Genomic DNA, 18860 nt, shown 5'->3' with positions numbered 1-18860 from the left:
GAAAGAAGAGTTTTGGCAAGAAAGAACAGTTCTGTCTGTACATGGGAGAAGCTTCTCTGCTTACATTTCCCATGGAAGAGAAGGGGGGGAAATCTCCTCATACAAAAATAAATAATTCCAATACACATGAGTTGTAGTAAATAATATTATCATGTTTTTATTTTAAATATATACCAGCAATAAATCAGCAATCCAAACAAAAACAAAACATGTAAAAATATGAACAACTGAGATATACAAAGGATTTACTGATAACTTGTTCAGTAAATTGCAATACCTGAAATATTGCACATATTGACAAATTGCAATACCTGAAAACCTGTTCTCCAGGTTTTCAGGTATTGCAATTTACAGAACTGATATCTTTCTTTGTTAAAGGTATCTTTTTGCACCCAACTGATCTTGCTGCTCTTTTCTGTACCTATTCCAACAGATCAACATCCTTCCTAAAATGAGGATTCCAAAAGTGTATGCAGTAATCAAGATGCAGGCTAACTGCCACTGCCTCATACAATATGATAATCACCTACACAGAAATTTTGCTGAAAAAATTCCTGCATTTCACTGATAGAACCCCATGAACTGCTCTAACAATGTTTGTACTGTACTGCTCAGAACTTCTCGACATACTGTACATTTATTCTCCATGAGTTTTTATTCTGAGTGGCCCTTTACCTAAATAGGTAGAGCGCCACTGGGGTTACTGCAACCCAAATGTAGTACCTTGCATATATACACTCAACAATTACTGAATTATGCCCACCCCATCCGTAATGGACTATGCCACATAGTTCACAGTATAAAGAGCAGAACAGTTTCTTAATCTAGAGCAGTAGTAATTTGCATCTGGTCATGCAAGTCAAAGTGATAAAGTAGCAATTATGGAATATAACAAAGATATCATGTAGTTTCAAAAGGGCATGATTGTGGGATCCGTGCATCATATGCTTCCATACTGAAAATGGCATGTCTCTGGTAAAGGAATATGCAAGTTGGATGTTCATGGTGAGCAAAGGATGTAGTACGTTGTACAGGCTCAATGGCAGGTCCCTGTGTGACAGCTGATGTTGCAAATAAAATTGAGGAATGTAAGAAAAATACCCCAAATGGCAATGCACTGCACACTCAGACATATGAAATCCCACAGCAGATGATCTTAGAGACACCCTCTTCTCACTGCTGGTGCATAGCACACGCTTTTTGATTAGACCGGGGTACGAGCCCATGACCACCAAATACGGAGGATGCGGAAAGGTCAGGGAATGACCACTGCATATCCCTGGAGCAATATGGTCTCAGTTGCTAATGTTCCTAAAAAAAAAAAACAAATAACAATCCTCACTGCTGATTGTTACTGACAGTGAATGCTGTTTGTTTGTTATTTGGATTTTAGGAGCATTAGCAACTAAGGCCATATTGCTCTGGGGATATGCGGTGGTCATTCACTGATCTTTCCGCATCCTCCGTATTTGGTGGGCACGGGCTTGAACTCCGGTCTAATCAAGAAGCATGTGCTACGCACTGCTGCTCCTGCCCACCTGGCTACAGAGGCGCCCACAGTGAATGCTATAGTGTCAGCAACATGCTGGTTGGACATTGGAGGACTGGAAACAAGTGCACTGGTTGGATGAGTTCAAATACCTTGTGCAACATACCGACAGATGCCTTTGTGTGGCAAGCAACACGAGTCCATGGATCCATCATACATAGTGTCCACTATCTAGGTAGGTTGTGATGGTTGCTTAATGTGGGCCATATTTTGCTGACAAGAGCTAGGACCCTTGGTGCATATGGACCAATGTTTCACAGGTAAGGTCTACCAGCAGCTCTTAGGAGGCCACGTTGCATTTTTCCCCGAGGATCTTCCAAAATGATAATGTGTCGTGTAATCAGGGTCACACAGAGTACACAAATGGTTTGAGGAGCAGCATACCACCCATCTTGATTGGCCTCTAAATTTGCCTAATCTGAATCCAATTGAACACTTGTGGGATGTTTTTGAACAGGAAATGAGGTATATGGATTAAACCTCAGGGGGTTCACATCAGGTGAGTATATGGGCTTGGCACACCCAGGGTCCTGAGCTGGATATCATCATTCTTCTCTTTCTTGGCGATTCCCTTGTACTTTTGACTCTCTCTCTCTCTCTCTCAGGATAACTCGGGAAATTTTTTTTTCTTTTCTTTTTTTTTTTTTGGCTGGTGCAGCATAAGCCTCAGGCTTTCTTGCACCATGTAACTAATAATAATAATAAACTTCATTACCTATTCTGACAAATAATGGCTGTTATAGGTGCAAATGTTGGTGGCCCATCATGGTATTAGGTAGGTGATCTGAATTCCTATAGCTTTTGCTCCCTGACCTTGGCAAATTTCTAGAAAGGTTGCTTGAAATTAGGAGAGAGAGAGAGAGAGAGAGAGAGAGAGAGAGAGAGAGAGAGAGAGAGAGAGAACATTATGCAGACTCCAACCTAGTCTAATCACATCAATACAGCTTCAAGCACGGATATCTTATATCCACTGCCACAGAATCACTATCTAAATATTCCTTAGCCATTACAGTCGACTTTTCAGGTGCATTTGATAAGCTGTGGTGGCCTAGTATTCTGAGAAGACTTAGACACTTTAGTGTACCTCAAAATCTATACAGATGTTTATGCTCCTACCTTAATCACCAAAAGATCTTGATTACGACCAAGTACCAGCATGTTATCAGGCTGTCACTTGGGGTTGCCCTTGATCAATTTCTTGGGCCATTCTTTCGGTCCATTGTTTTGGGCGAGTTTTTTGGGACAGACCTCAAATGCGCAAAATCCTTGCTACCTGGTCATTCATACCGATTCCAGAGCCCAAATAGAAACTTGGGCGAACCAGACTCTCAGAGAACTCCAAGACTGGGCCTCCACTCATATGCTTCAAATTCTGGAGAAAAATAAAATCGATTATACTTAAAGGCACTCTGCAAATAACCAGACTGCCAGTCATCAAAATAGCAGGCATTTCCATCAAGCTATACAGTAATACCCCGAAGTTACGCGATAGGTGGGTCCGACGAAAATCGCGTAAGTCGAATTCGCGTAAGTCGGGGTAAAACTTTGCATATAAATACATATAAATTTTGCTAAGGCGCATTTAGGGCTAGAGCCTCAAGCTGCGAACAAATTTAGACTATGTATATAAAGTGCTTAGCATCATAATACACAGCCATTTCTGAATAAACAGAAAATTTTTAAGGTGGCATCGTTTTAGGTTATATCTCATATTGTGAATACCTTCACAACGAGTTGCCATGATATTGCACTACTTCGAATAAGTAACGCTTAGGTGAAGCGTTACTTATTCGAAGTAGTGCAATATCATGGCAACTCGTTGTGAAGGTATTCACAATATGAGATATAACCTAAAACGATGCCACCTTAAAAATTTTCTGTTTATTCAGAAATGGCTGTGTATTATGATGCTAAGCACTTTATATACATAGTCTAAATTTGTTCGCAGCTTGAGGCTCTAGCCCTAAATGCGCCTTAGTCTAAATATATCATACACCATCGGGCATCTCTCATATTGTGGAGTTATACTTCATAACTGTTTCTGCCATCATTGCATCACTTGGGTACCTACCCACTCACTGAAGAAGAACCAAATAGTCCTGAAACAGTGCTGTCTGGGTGGTGGTACCTATCTGAGAATAAGTAACATTAGTCTTCTCCTTAGGTGAAGCGTTACTTATTCGAAGTAGTGCAATATCATGGCAACTCGTTGTGAAGGTATTCACAATATGAGATATAACCTAAAACGATGCCACCTTAAAAATTTTCTGTTTATTCAGAAATGGCTGTGTATTATGATGCTAAGCACTTTATATACATAGTCTAAATTTGTTCGCAGCTCGAGGCTCTAGCCCTAAATGCGCCTTAGTCTAAATATATCATACACCATCGGGCATCTCTCATATTGTGGAGTTATACTTCATAACTGTTTCTGCCATCATTGCATCACTTGGGTACCTACCCACTCACTGAAGAAGAACCAAATAGTCCTGAAACAGTGCTGTCTGGGTGGTGGTACCTATCTGAGAATAAGTAACATTAGTCTTCTCCTTAGGTGAAGCGTTACTTATTCGAAGTAGTGCAATATCATGGCAACTCGTTGTGAAGGTATTCACAATATGAGATATAACCTAAAACGATGCCACCTTAAAAATTTTCTGTTTATTCAGAAATGGCTGTGTATTATGATGCTAAGCACTTTATATACATAATATAAATTTTGCTTAATTGGGACCAAGGACTAACAAAAACACTAGTTTAGAAGAAAAATATTAATAAAATTGCAGTTCTTTATACATATTAATACAAAATATGTGTTAAAAAAACAAATGACTTACGTAAAAAAGTTATTTCGATGTCGATGGCTTCATAAAATCTAACAAATTCGTCTGACGACACAGCGCCTTTTTTTCACGCAGAATTTCTTCGTAGCAAGCTAATAATTTTTTTATTCCTTGCTTTGTAGCTATAACGCGTTCTTCGTTGGAGTCTATGTTTTCTAAAATTTTTAAGCCCTTTACAATTGAGCCCTTTTCAATTTTCAACCTGTCAAGTTTGCAATTGTCATGTGCTTTTCGCTGTTGCTTCATTTAGGCCTGTAGCACGTGCAATATCACATGGTCTTTCATTTCGCTCAAAGCGTTTCACAATTTCATATTTTTTCTCTATCGACAGAGGCGGACTGGCCATAAGCCTTACCGGGGAAACCCCGGTGGCCGGTGTGATTTTGGCCATAAACCATAGTATGAGGCCACTATAAATTTTCCCTGGTAAGAATTTTTGACCCAGTCCGCCTCTGTTTATCGATAATTGCTTTTCTTTTTCTCTCTGAATCTGCAGTGTCTTCACCAGGACGCTTCCTTTTCACAACTTTTAATTAAGTATTTTACTCATTTTTAGGGAATAAAGCGCAATTACAAAACGAGGAGGCACTTTGATATGCATAAACAAAGCTGCGCGCATGTAGCAACTGAATAAACAACACCATAAAGGCAGAGATACACTATTAACACCTCACATTTCTAGGGGTTACTACCATAAAACAATAAAAATCCAGTTGCGTTTCTGCTAGTGAAATCTGTTATAAACTGGTAGTAAACTCGATCTAATTGCATTTGCGATTATACCGATAGCTGGAATTGTGTTATTTTTTATGTTATTATGGTGAAATGTGTTTCCCCTTCACTGATATAAAAAACATAAAAGCAGCAAAGTTGAATTTTGTTCATCTTTCGCTCTCATTCTCTGCCGTCGCACCGTATATCGATAACATATGAAAAACGACCTTGAAGATAGTGTGCGGCAGCGTTGCCAAACGAAAAAATCAAGAACCGTGTAACTCCGAGTTCGCGTAAGTCGGGGTATTACTGTACTCAGAAATAAAGTATTTGGGTATCATCCTGGATAGAATGTTAGCAAAGCTAACATTCTTTCCTAATCTTGCTTACCTCTCCACTAAAATCCGTAAATACATTGCACAGATATCAAGAATCAGCCATTTGGTGTGGAGCCTCGTGGGAAGGGCACTGGTACACATATATAAGGCAATCTTCTTACCAATTGTATGTTATGGTTGTGCTGTGTGGTGTCCCAGAGTTACCTTATACCGCAATAAACAGAAAAAAAGAGCAGTGCTTCTTACAGTAACCAGAGCCTGTCGAACCATAAGCACACTAGCCTTACAAGTCCTGGCCGGCTGCCTATCTCTCTTTGCTTGGAGATTGTAAAGAGTGGTCTGTTCCGACGGTTAAAGAAAGGTACCCCCTACAGAGATCCTTGATATATATATACAATTGGACATGAATAATGACCCTAAGAGGAAACAAAAGCATATTATGGACAACATTCAGACCACCTGGCAAGAAACCTGGAACACTACCACGAAGGTGGTAGTGTTCCAGGTTTATACCAAAACGTTTATACCAGCAGTTGCCTATAATATACCCAAAGCCTCCTTCCTGGTTCTCACTTGGCCTTCAAGTGACCTTTCTTCTGATGGGCCACGGCCCCTTCAACTACAAATTAACACTCAAAATCAGGAAAACCCACTCTGTGAGTGTGGCAAGCAGGAAACATGAGACCATGTTACAGTTAGTATATGAAAGAGAAACAAGACTCAATATGTCCTGCATTATTGATCAATTTTAAAATAATGAAAGGAATTACCTCAATATATGCATGTAGGATGTTTCTTCACTAAATCTCTCCTTGAATTGAAATGAATATTAAAATAACAAAATTAATTCTACCCTCAGAGGCAAACCATTAGCAATCCAATGTACTCTGTATCCATGGTCTGAGAGCTCTAAACCCATCACCAAAATACATCAGAACAACGAGTGGGAGAAAACATTGCATCTATAAATTAAAAATTAATACAAATAACTTTCGAAAATCCTAAAATCTTATTTAGTTTCCTTAAGTGGATGGTACTTTTCAACCTTAGTTGTGATTGCAGGATAGTAAATATAAAATGAATTGTTGAATTTATATATACGAGAGATGATTTGCTGTCATGGATCATGCATGTAAAAGACCAGGAACGGGGTAGGAGCGTCATACATTAATTGAATTACGAGTTAATTTATGTCAGTGTTTCAGCTATTAATAATTTTGTGTAGTTATGTTCAACATTAAAAATTTTAGCATCATTAAATAAAAACGTATGGTCTTCACTAATAGCAGTAACAATTCTGAGGCTGCAGAGCATGAAGCATGTACCGAAGCAGTGTGTTGTTTTATTTTTGTATGCAGGATACAGCATGTAGATCCCTGATAGGACATGTCACAATCTTTACATGAAATGTGATAAACTAAATCATTTGTTTGAAACGTAGTAGAACATTCGATACAATGATTGTGTAGTACAATCTATAATTTACGCATAGGCTTAGAAATAATTTTAAATTCTGTGTCTTTAAAAAGTTGATTGAGCTGTTTATGCAATGTAAGGTACAGAAATAAAGTATTTTTTCTTATTACTGTTGTTATTTGGAGCAATTTGGTTCAACCTATTTTCTGCTTGTTCTTTGATATGTCTAATTACAGACAGAGACAGCCACAATTTTGAATTCTGCTTGTCAATATTTCTATTTCGGTGTTTAAGGCTGATTCAGATGAAGAATATTTAAATGTGGTAAGGAATTGATTTAATTTGATCAATCTTTTATACATGAAGGGATTGATGTTACCTTACTATACACCAATGTGAATGTAGAGTACAAGCTAGATATCATATGGGAAATGTTGAGCAAAATTCCTTCCCAATAAACCAAACAAAATTTCCTATTAAAGTAGTTTTTGATTTTATCAAATTTTTAATCAAAGCGAACTACATCACATTCCAAAACAAGGTTTACAAACAGATTTTTGGAATACCGATGGATATAAATCTCAGTGGCCTCACGGTGGAAATTTACCTGTCAAGAATTGAACAGTTATATTTATCACCTTGAATTCCAAAGATCACATATTATGGTAGATATCTACACAACGATCTTTGTACACCACAGACTCAACTACAATACAAGAAATCTTACATATTTTCAATAATATCCACCCTAGATTACAGTTAACCTAAGAAACTGAGAACATGGACAATAGAAGATTAAATTTTTAAAATTTTACCCTTATAACATGACTGGCATTGTCAAAATATATAGGAAACCTACAAATATGGGCATGTTTTTGCACTATGACAGCTAACATATATAAAAGATGGACTGTGTTAAATTTAAATCAATTCCTTACTGCATTTAAATATTTTTCATCCAAATCGGCCTTAAACACTGAAATAGAAATACTGACAAGCAGATTTTGAAATCGTGGCTGTCCCTGTCTGTAATTAGACATATCAAAGAACAAGCAGAAAATAGGTTGAACCAAATTGCTCTGAATAACAACAGTAATAAGACAAAATATTTTATTTCTGTACATTACACTGAACAATGGCATAAGCAGCTTAATCAACTTTTTAAAGACATAGAATTTAAAATTATTTCTAAAACTACGTGGAAATTACAGACTATACTACACAATCATTCTATCGAATGTGCTACCACATTTCAAACAAACGATTTAGTTTATCACATTTCATGCATGAAAGATTGCGACTTTTCCTATCAGGGATCTAAAAACTGTATACCCTGCATACAAGAATAAAACAACACACTTCAGTACGTGCTTCACGGTCCGCAGCCTCAGAATTGGCTTTCCATGCTATTAGTGAATACCATACATTATTAATAATTTTGTAACTATACAAAATTATTAATAGCTAAAACACTGGCAATCAAATTAATTCATAATTCGATTAAGGTACAATGCTCCTACCCCATTCCTGATTCCTGGTCTTTTACACGCATGATCCATGACAGCAAATAATCTCTCATATATAAATTCAACAATTCATTTTAAGTTTACTATCCTGTGATCACAACTAAGGTCTATTTTAATATTGTGGATCCCACCACTGTTAGGCCTCTAATCAGGAACACTGACATCTAAATGCTATCCTCATGTGAGGTAGGAATACATTGTTGGCACATTAACAGTGTGGGATGTTATCTCTGTCATGAAACCCTTAATAAGTCGGACTATTTTAATATTCATTTAAAGTTTTTTGGATTTTCAAAAGTTATTTGTATTAATTTTTAATTTATAGACAATGTTTTCTGCCACTCGTTGTCATTCTGATGTATTTTGGGACAGGTTTAGAGCTCTCAGACCACGGATATTTTGTTATTTTAATATTCATTTAAATTCAAGGTGAGAATTAGTGAAGAAATGTCCTACATGCATATATTGAGGTAATTCCTCTCATTATTTTGAAAAGAGACCATGTTATATATGAATATCCACTCTATGATGACTTCCAGGTTAGTCTTATAATAAAGGTCCAGGACTGACCTCATCACCATGAATACTTTTATCTGCAAGATGAACATAATTACACTGCCTTCCCAGGGTTTGCCAACTCAGTGATTAAACTCAGGCATATGAGGCAAAGTAGAGCCACTTAGACTGCATATATTTTCTGAACTAGAGACATCCATCCAACTACTAGCTAATGGACTCTCAACAACACCAGTCTTAACAACCACCAGATTTAACTACTAACTCCGAACACTGACTCCTAAATGCATATCTCATCTGAGATAGGATTTCTACACTGGCACTATACGCTAGTGTGGGATCTTCCTTCTTGCAAACCCGTTCGAGGTAGGTTAGATGCTGCCACTGTTAAGTCTCTAATCAGGAACACTTACATCTAAATGCTATCCTCATGTGTGGTAGAAATACAATGCAGGCACAATAACAGTGTGGGATCTTATCTCGGTCATGAAAACCCCTACTGCAGTAGGATAAATGCTGACACTGCTTCTGTATTGAGGGATTCCAGCAGTCATTGGGCCCGAATGGTGATCACATGGGAACAGCTGTTCCTATGGCTTTCTCCCTCCATTCATCTATTTCTTCTAGTGGGTGTTTTCTCTGCAGCCCACTACTTTAACACACCATTTAAACCTGTCCTCTTACATATTTCCCAGTGCTCTTTTCTTAATAAAAACTATATTTTTATTACTTGATCTCCACTGGGAAACTCAGGCAACCCTGGCAGAGATTAGCCAGAGAATGAAGGACAGGCTGGCTCACCAGTGGTGAGCACAGGCAACATCAGGTCCCGATAAAGGCCCTCGTACAGTGGTCTCCGACAGTTTTTAAATTCTGTACAGTGGGATAAACTGACGATGTTACCAACAGTAAATTCTAAGTGGGAAGTATTCAAGGAATTAATCGTGGATGCTACTAAAAGTTTCATACCTATTAAGAAATATTGTTCAAGGTTTAGGCCTAAATGGTTATTTAATGAACTAATGAGACTCGTAACAGAGAAGAAAAATGCATGGGATGCATATAAATTTTCAAGCGACTCAGAAGCCTATGGCAGATATAAGCTAGTCTATAATCAGGTCACAAAGGAGGTAAGGCAGATTACGAGAAATCTTTGGCAAAAGATGCTAAGAAAAACAGCAAGGATTTCTTTACTTATATAAACTCTAAAAGGAAGGGGATGAATCTGATTGGTCCACTTGACATCGATGGTTCGAGTATTGATGATCCTGCTCAGATAGCAAACAAACTGAATGAGTATTTTTCATCTACATTCACACATGAGGAATTATTAAGGTTTGAAAATGGCAGAAGGTTATCAAATTGTAGCAGGATACTTAATGATTTTGTAATAACTGAAAGCAAAGTGGAGGAGAAATTGTTGAAGTTAAACATAAGAAAAGCACCTAGGGTGGATGGGATCTATCCAGTTATATTAAAGGAGGCAGCAAAGCAACTAACTAAGCAAATATTTAATTATGAGAGCATCCTTGGACTCAGGGGAGGTTGCCACGGACTGGAAATGTGCAAATGTATCCCCAATTCACAAAGAGGGATCGAAGGGTGACACAAGTAATTACAGACCAGTTAGTTTAACTTCTGTTCCGGGTAAAATAATGGAGTCACTGGTTAAAGATGCATTGAAGGATCATATAGACAAGACTGCAGCAATAATTCAGACACAGCATGGGTTTGTTAAGGGAAAGTCTTGTCTGACAAATTTGATAGGATATTATGATGTGGTTACAAAGGAACTGGATGTGAAAAATAATTTTGATATCATATATTTGGATTTCAGGAAAGCTTTTGACACTGTTATGCATGGAAGAGTATTGTACAAATTGGAGCAGAATGGTATTAAGGGTAAGTTGCTATAATGGATAAAAGGATGGTTAAGATGGTGAGAAGACAGAGGGTGATAATCAATGGGTGCTGCTCTTCCTGGGCTAATGTTATTAGTGGAGTCCCACAGGGTTCGGTGTTAGGTCCACTGTTGTTTTGTATATTTATCAATGATATTGATGAAGGTATATCAGGCTTAATGTCGAAGTTTGCAGATGATACAAAGTTGGCAGGGTTGTTAATGACAGTAATGGCAGTGTGCTACTGCAACAGGATCTAGATAATTTGGGCAGATGGGCTAAGAAGTGGCAACTGAAGTTTAACCTTGACAAATGCAAAGTACTGCATATGGGTAGAAGTAACCCCAGAGAAACGTACCAACTGTGTGGTACTACACTTAAGAAAAAGTGTAGTGGTACTACACTAAATGAAAAAGACCTGGGAGTAATTGTGCAGGCAGATATGAAGTTTTCTGAGCAATGCAGACAGGCTGCCAGGGCAAGTCATGAGGTTTTGTCAATCATATATAGGAATTTTGCTAGCAGGGAGAAGGAGGTGATTGTCCCTCTGTAAAAGGCAATGGTCAGGCCACGCCTTGCGTACTGCGTACAGGTCTGGAGGCCTCATTTTAGGAAGGATGTAGATTTACTTGAGCGTGTACAGAGAAGGGCAACAAGATTGGTGAGCGGAATGAAGGGATCATCTTACCAAGAGAGGCTTAAGTTCTGCAAATTGCAGTGGCTGGAGACTAGGCACCTGCGTGGAGACTAGGTCATCTGATTGAGGTGTTAAGGCCTTTAATGGGTTGAGCACGCTGAATTCTGATGGGATTCTTCCACTTGTTCAGATTACGAACCTAAGGGGGCATAAATTCAAATTAAGAAAAGACAGATGTAGAATAGATGTGCGGAAATTTGCCTTTAGCCAGCGGGTGGTTAACTGCTGGAACAAACTTCCCTCTGTCGTTGTGGAAGTTGATAGGTTAAATAAATTTAAGGAGGAACTGGACAGGCATTTGGAGGGAATGTTTTTTGTGTGATTTTTTTTTTTTTTTTTTTTTTGGCTGATGTGCATAAGCTCATATACTTGCTTTCTTGCATCACATGCCACTACTACTACTACTACTACCACCAAGAACCAGAAAAACAGAACAGAACACTACTGTACATAAATAACTATACACACTTCTGGCTTTTACAGAGTTGTGTTTTCCCCACAAGAGTATCACTGGCACAGTTGAAGGACTGTGCCACAATTGGCACCAGTGGCACCTTACCCTAACACTACGTATATATACAGTGTCCCCCATTTTGGCAGTCTCTTAGCATGCAAATGTGAATTTCTGCTCCATGTATAATCATTTTCAAACAGCCATAATAACTTATGTTTATTTCACAAATTTGGTACCAATGGATACTACAACATGAGGAACTCTCTTCTGATGAGTTTTCTTTGAATTTTAAGGGTTTCAACTTAGTTCTGAGTGTTAATACTTTACACTATTGTGTATGGGTCAGGCTGTAGTGGCCACCATACATATAGAATAAGGGAGGCAGCTATACAAAATCATTGCCAGCTTGCCACAACTAGAATTTTGTTCCTTGACTGGGGATGGGTTCCCCCCTAAAGTAGCTTTGAGCAGTGAATCCATCCAAGCCATTATTTTGATGGTACTGTGCAAGGTCAAGATTTCTGATATCATCATGGTTTCCCATAGACTTATCACTTATCTGCCTTGGAACTTTCCTCCTGTGCTGTGTACCTCAAAACTAACAACCTTATCATGTTTGCTGCTCCAACAAAAATCCTCTACAGGAGGTTGAACTGCTCTGCAAGGACAGTTTTTAAGATAAGGCAATTTTCTGCTTCCTTCCCCACTTAAACAGCCCAAAACACCACCCGGCCCTTTCTTGGCCAATAATTGACATATAGAATGGAAAGACACGTGATTTTAATTTACTAGAGAAGTACCACAGGACTGTGTAGCTATTCACTTGCTAATCTGGATTACGTGTTAATCTGTATTTGCAAACTTTTCACATCAGGTGCAACAACATCCAATTCAGAATTGGAATGCATCAACGGGGAGCAAGTTGACCCTCATCGTGGGGAAGATGGTTACACGTAATACCTCTTAATACTGCATGTGACTCAAAGCCTCATGACTTTCAGTCACATACGGTATTATGAGGAGGTATCAAAAAGTTTGTACCCTGACCTAGATAAAACATCAGTAGGAAGATGACGTTTTTAATATAAGTTGTCTACATACTCAATAACTAACATGTGAAATTTCATTAAGACGACATAAGACATAGGTGATCATACACCAGAGGCGGAGCCTGGAATCTGAGGAAGGATGCTATGGTTGACAAAGTTGAGTTCTTTTCATGTTTAGTTTTATTGCAAGCCCAATTTCACCAGTGATTAGTCTATGTACATGCACCATGAGAAGATTGTGATATAAGAACAAGGGCTGTTGTTAATATTTGGCTTCTGATATGTTCTATAGAATCATCATCAGCAGAAAGAAAGAACATAATCCGATCATCAAAAGAGTCGGAAGAGGAATAATTACCCCAGTCTGCCTTGGAAAACTGTGCTATTCATGCCCTGATTGCCATAAGACTTTGTTTGGAGTTTATACATAATTGAAAGATGATTGCTGTTATGTGAATCTTTAAGTAGTGCCCACTCTAAACTTCCATACAGAGTGGGAGGAAACAGATGGAAACCGTGCCCACCAAGTATGGAGGATGCGGAAAGATCAGGGAATGACCACCGCATATCCCCAGAGCAATATGGCCTTAGTTACTAATGCTCCTAAAAACCAAATAACAAACAAACAAACAGATGGAAAGACCTATGGCTGAAATAGTTCCTGTGGAAAAATGCAGTAGTGAAGCCAATATTTAACAAGTAAAGTTGTGCCTAGCTAAGAAATATAAGGAGTTGATAAATGTAATAAGTGCATCAAGTTCTGTAGGAATATATCAGATTTGGTGAAAGGTATACTGAAATGAGGGTTATTAAAATCCTTATGACTATAGCTTCCAGGGATGTCTACAAGGAAGTCTGTTACCCACTAGAATGGCTACATATCCATCTCTATCGGCATAAGATGTAGTGTTTCTATCCTGCCTATAACAAATATAGTTTTTAATTAAAGGAGACATCTGCAGTGTCAAATTGCTTCTTGCAAATAAATGTCTCCAGGTTCATAACACGTAATCAGGTCATCTTTCCGGAAAGATGGGATGCACAGCATCTATGGACCAGTGCGTCCTCTGTGGAGGTCTTTAGAAGTGGTTAGTACCAGTTACTTATGTCATATGCGACCATTTACGATGTATGTTGCAGCTTCTTCTCAGTAGGTTCTGAACTTTGGGTTAGACATATTTCGAAGAGTAGAAGATGAACTATGTGGAAACCAGAGCATTGGTCAGCTTGGTCAGATAAATAATTTTGTCCTTGTGTCAACAGCTAAGATCATAATCCGTCAGATACATTCAAGCATATGTTTAGGATTGCTATATATTTGCTAAGTGTTTTGGCTGTTGTTGAGTGGTGACTAAAAACGATTCAACAGCAGCTAAATAAAACAAACCCCAGTAGTGCAAATGCACAACCCCCCATTCAAGGAGGCACATGGTCCTACCTACCAGAGGAAGAGTACCACTTCCACAATAAATGTAATTAAATAAAGACAAGGAACCTACAAGCACTACCTCCTCAGGAAACAACAGCACTTGCAAATTCCAATAGAATCATATTTCAGTCATTGGCCACCATCCAGCCAAGAGTTACTTTCATGGATAAGTTTCAGCATTACTTTTATATAACATTCCTTTTCCTACAATAATTTGTTTGTATGTGTTCTTTAGACACAGTTTTAGCAAAATATTATGGCAAAATGAGCCATCTCAACATAATGTTGAGATGGCTTATTTTGTTGAGTGGCCAAACATGTATGATGTTGATACCTACAACATCATACAGAATTAGAAATAAAAGGGTAAATATGAAAATTTAAATAACCATATTTCACCATATTAGGCAAATTTTGGGTGATAAAGATAAGTATGATGTTATGATATGAGATACGATCCATCTTATCAGATCACACCTCTTTTTGCATACATGACTTTCTGATCTTTTAATTTTTGGCCTATTTCAGGTTCAGTTAAATCCATCAGGTCCCACTCTTGCAAAGACTCCCTTGGAAGTGCTTAACATAGAATGTGAAGTGAATTTAACAAAAATTTCTCTGAAGTCTCTGAAGGAGGTCAGTTCAAGATTCTAAATCGGATGATCATGTGATCATCCCATTTAAAACCTTTGGTCACCAAAATAAGCCTCAGACTACAATCTTTTTAGCATTTTGGGAACTCCAGCAGCATTTTAAAACATTTTTGGATGGAAAATGGAGAGCATTTGCATTACAGGATATATTTGAGTCATTAGGAATTTATTATGAGGAAGGAGAAGTTTTGCTGGATAATATCCATTATCATTCTCTTAGACTGAGTACTCTCATGATGTTTGTCCAGTAGTGGCAAATAATGCAAGAAAGCAAGTTTAAGCAGCATTAAGAAAAAAAAAAAAAAAAACCTTCAAATTTCATCTATCCAACCCCCCCTTCCTTGAATTTATTCAAACACCATACATGTAACCCACAATCATCTTTCCATAATTTGAATCAGCAGTGAGTATAATCATTCAAGGCCTTAAACAGCTCAATCAGATCTCTCAGATGCTTATAATTCAGAAGCTGCAATCTGCAAAACCAAAGCATTTTCTGGTAAGAGCATGCTTTTGCTCCTCTTGCCAATTGTTGCTCTTCTTTGTACCCATTCCAATAGATCTGCGTCCTTCCTAAAATGTAGCTTTCAGACCTGTAGAGCACATGTGTGCGAGCCAGATTGGAACTTGGTTTTGTGAGCTCTGCAAATAACAATAAACTTAATAGCATGTTCAATAATAAGTGTGCACCTGACTGTTGAATCATGTTCCTGACCTCACGCTCCACCCCGTAATTCTGTAGCCTCCATCCTTACTCAGGTAATGAATTATTTTCTGATTTTACTTTTGCTATTTTGGACATAAGCACAGAAGAACAAACACATCTCCATTTCCCTCTTGTACAAGCAAGGTCCTTCATTACTTGAGGACACTCAGGTGTAGGCAATCCCTCAATCCCATCGTCAACACTCTCCCAGAAGTGTCATCTCAGACCAAAGCTCAGACTCCCTCTGAGTTAATCCCTGCCCAGGGCTACAATTGCTCTAGTTATGGTGAAATGTTAAAACCATAGCACACTGAGAATGAGAAAAACCGCTTGACTTGTGGCAAACTGGCAAAACAACTCACCTCTGCCAGAAAAACAGAAAGAACTTACATCCTCTTTACCTCAAAGGTGAGCAAGTAAATGATTATAAGCAGGACCAGTAGCATCCCCACACCTTTGGGCTTTCTCAAAATTGCTTTTAAATTTTTGATGACTCTAAAATATTGATTGGGCTGGTTGTTAAGCCTAACCAATTCAAAAATTCATAATTTCGCCATTTATCATCCTAAAAATACCAAAAATCTTAACGGCTTGTAAAATGTCAATGAATTATAGAGAATGAAAAACTTATGTACCCTGGTGGTCCCCTGTTCTATCTCAGTTGAAATCGATGATCAGGCAAGCAAGGCGAGAATATCAGAGAGCAAAAAGAGATAGATCACACCCTTCCCTGGAAATAACTGTGTTACTGAAGTATAAACAGGCAAAAAGGAAATATCATCAGGAAATTTCTAAAGAAAAGAATGCATCTTGGGAAAACTTGGTGAGTACTCAGGGAAATGCTGATCCCTGAGGACTTATCTGTAAGCTATTGAACAATAAAATTCCACCTGTAGATGTGTTTGCTTCAGTCAGAGCAGCAGATGATCAGGATACTGTCTTAGGCACCCATGCATTGATAGGATCCTTGATCTCATTAACCATCAGGATAATGAGGATTGTGTTCACCCCATGCAAGCAAAAATCAAAATGGAAAAACTCTGCCTATACTGGTTCTCCTGATGAACCCTCTTTCTCAATGGAGGAGATTGACTCTGCTATCAGATAAATGTGTGCTGGAAAATGCCCGGGTAATGATGGTTTGGAGATTGATGTGATTAAACGGATCTGAAAGATTGCTCCTGCTGTTATCTTTGCTTTGTTTAATTAGTTCTTGTCTTTTACTGGGTGTTTTTCTTAGGACACAGAAGATTGCTAATTTGAAAATCTTACTTAAAATCCAGAGAAGCCTGATTCTTATCCATCCTCTTATAGGCCTATTGCCTTGCTCCCTGTTTTTGGCAAGGCACTTGAGGTCATTGCTGGACGTGTTTTGATTGCCTACACATTGCAAAGGACTTTCGTCTCCAGTGCAATATGTATTTACATGTGGCAAGGATATGGGGGGATGAAATTGCTTCTCTTCTAGCATCACAGATGGACACTAAGTAAATACTTGCTTGGCCTCTTTGTGAACTTCAAAGGGGACCTTTGATACCCTTTGGTGGCAAAGTGCCGCGGAGAGGTTCCAGAGGCTGAAGTGTCAAGACCAATATACAATCTTTTGTCAAGTTATTTCTCACATCATTCCATAAATGTCGAGTGGATCGGTACAAGTCTCCAGAAATGTTTCACGAGGATGTCCACAGGGGTCAATATTGGGAACCATGTTGGAATCTTGTATTTGACTCTTGGCTTAACAGAAGATTTGAAGCTATCACTGTGATCATATATGCAGATGACCTTACAATTCTTGTGCAGGGAAACTCAAGGACATTTTTGAAGGTTACGGCCAACCACGTACTGCAGGAACTTTCCACTTGGTCTGAAATACATAATCTTCAGGTCTCATCTAAAACATCACAGATGTTGTTGAAGGGTAAACTAGACAGGGGGCATCCCCCATTGATCAATTATCGAGGGCAGTCCATTAAGTATAATTCTACAACTAAGTATTTAGGCATCTATCTTGATGACCCCTTAAGCTTTCTGCCTCATGTAAGGTACATAAAAGAAAAGTGTAAATCAATTATAACAAGGTTGCAACTAGTAACCAGAAAGGAGTGGAGTCTGAGAGGTCACTCTCTCTCTCACACTATATTACAAATGTATCCTTTTGTCTATTATTACCTATGGTGCTGGTGCTTGGGACTATAGAGCTACTAAGTCTTCTGTAATAAACAGTGTTACAGGCCCAATGTGCTGCCCTCCTGATGTCTAGAGCATGTAGGACTACATCTACTGTGCCAGTAGAGATTCTGTTGGGAAAACTTCCAGTACATTATGAGATCCAGTATAGATACATGAATTATCATCTGAAAAAAGTACACCCTGTTTCCTTGGAAGATGTGCAGCTTGATTTGAGTGTTTCTTTGGCTTTTGAAAGGAAAAGACTGCATTCCATCTACATTGAAAAGTGGCAAAGAGATTGGAATACCTCAGATCTTGATAGTGTAACGAGAGAATTTTTACCTTTAGTTAGAGAGTTTAAGAATTAAGAATTTTTATGGTTTTCTCCAGGATTGCACGACACATGCCTGCTGTCGCATCATGGCAGCATTAATAGTAAACTGTTTAAATTGGGACCGTCTCCTACTGCACTTTGTCTGTATACAAAGTTAAAAATAACTTACATTACTTTATATATACTGTACCAACAAACATTTACTAACCACATAAACACTATCACTGCATTCTCCCCTGCAAAAAAAAAAAAAAAAAACTTGCAGCTAGGCCAAACTGAAGAATAACAGTAAGTTGAGGTGCCCAGAGAGTGCAGTGCAGAAAGTAAGAGTCGAATAAATGAGATGAGAGCTAGAAGAATGAATAAGTGTAAGCATGTGAGAAAAAGAACACAAACCATAAATGCTACAGTTAAGTACACACTAACCCTAGTTTTAATTAGTATTTAAATTTACACTACACATCATTGCATCCCCTCCTGGTGTGTGAGAAAAAGATGAATGAGTTGAGTGAAAAAAAAAAAAAAAAAATATATATATATATATATATATACATACATAAAACTTG

General features: G+C 38.1%; 1 protein-coding gene across 1 annotated transcript in view; it reads right to left on the bottom strand.

The window, feature by feature from the left end:
- LOC150081840 (RING-type E3 ubiquitin-protein ligase PPIL2) overlaps positions 1 to 18860 on the bottom strand; it is a 353530-nt gene that overhangs the window by 213798 nt on the left and 120872 nt on the right. The gene's annotated exons all lie outside the window — the stretch shown is intronic.

This window comes from Mastigoproctus giganteus, chromosome 8 (assembly GCF_048544385.1).
Source record: "Mastigoproctus giganteus isolate SK-2022 chromosome 8, ASM4854438v1, whole genome shotgun sequence".
Taxonomy (NCBI): domain Eukaryota; kingdom Metazoa; phylum Arthropoda; class Arachnida; order Uropygi; family Thelyphonidae; genus Mastigoproctus; species Mastigoproctus giganteus.
Note: the sequence above shows the minus strand (reverse complement) of the source record. Positions and strands in the feature narration are given on the sequence as shown.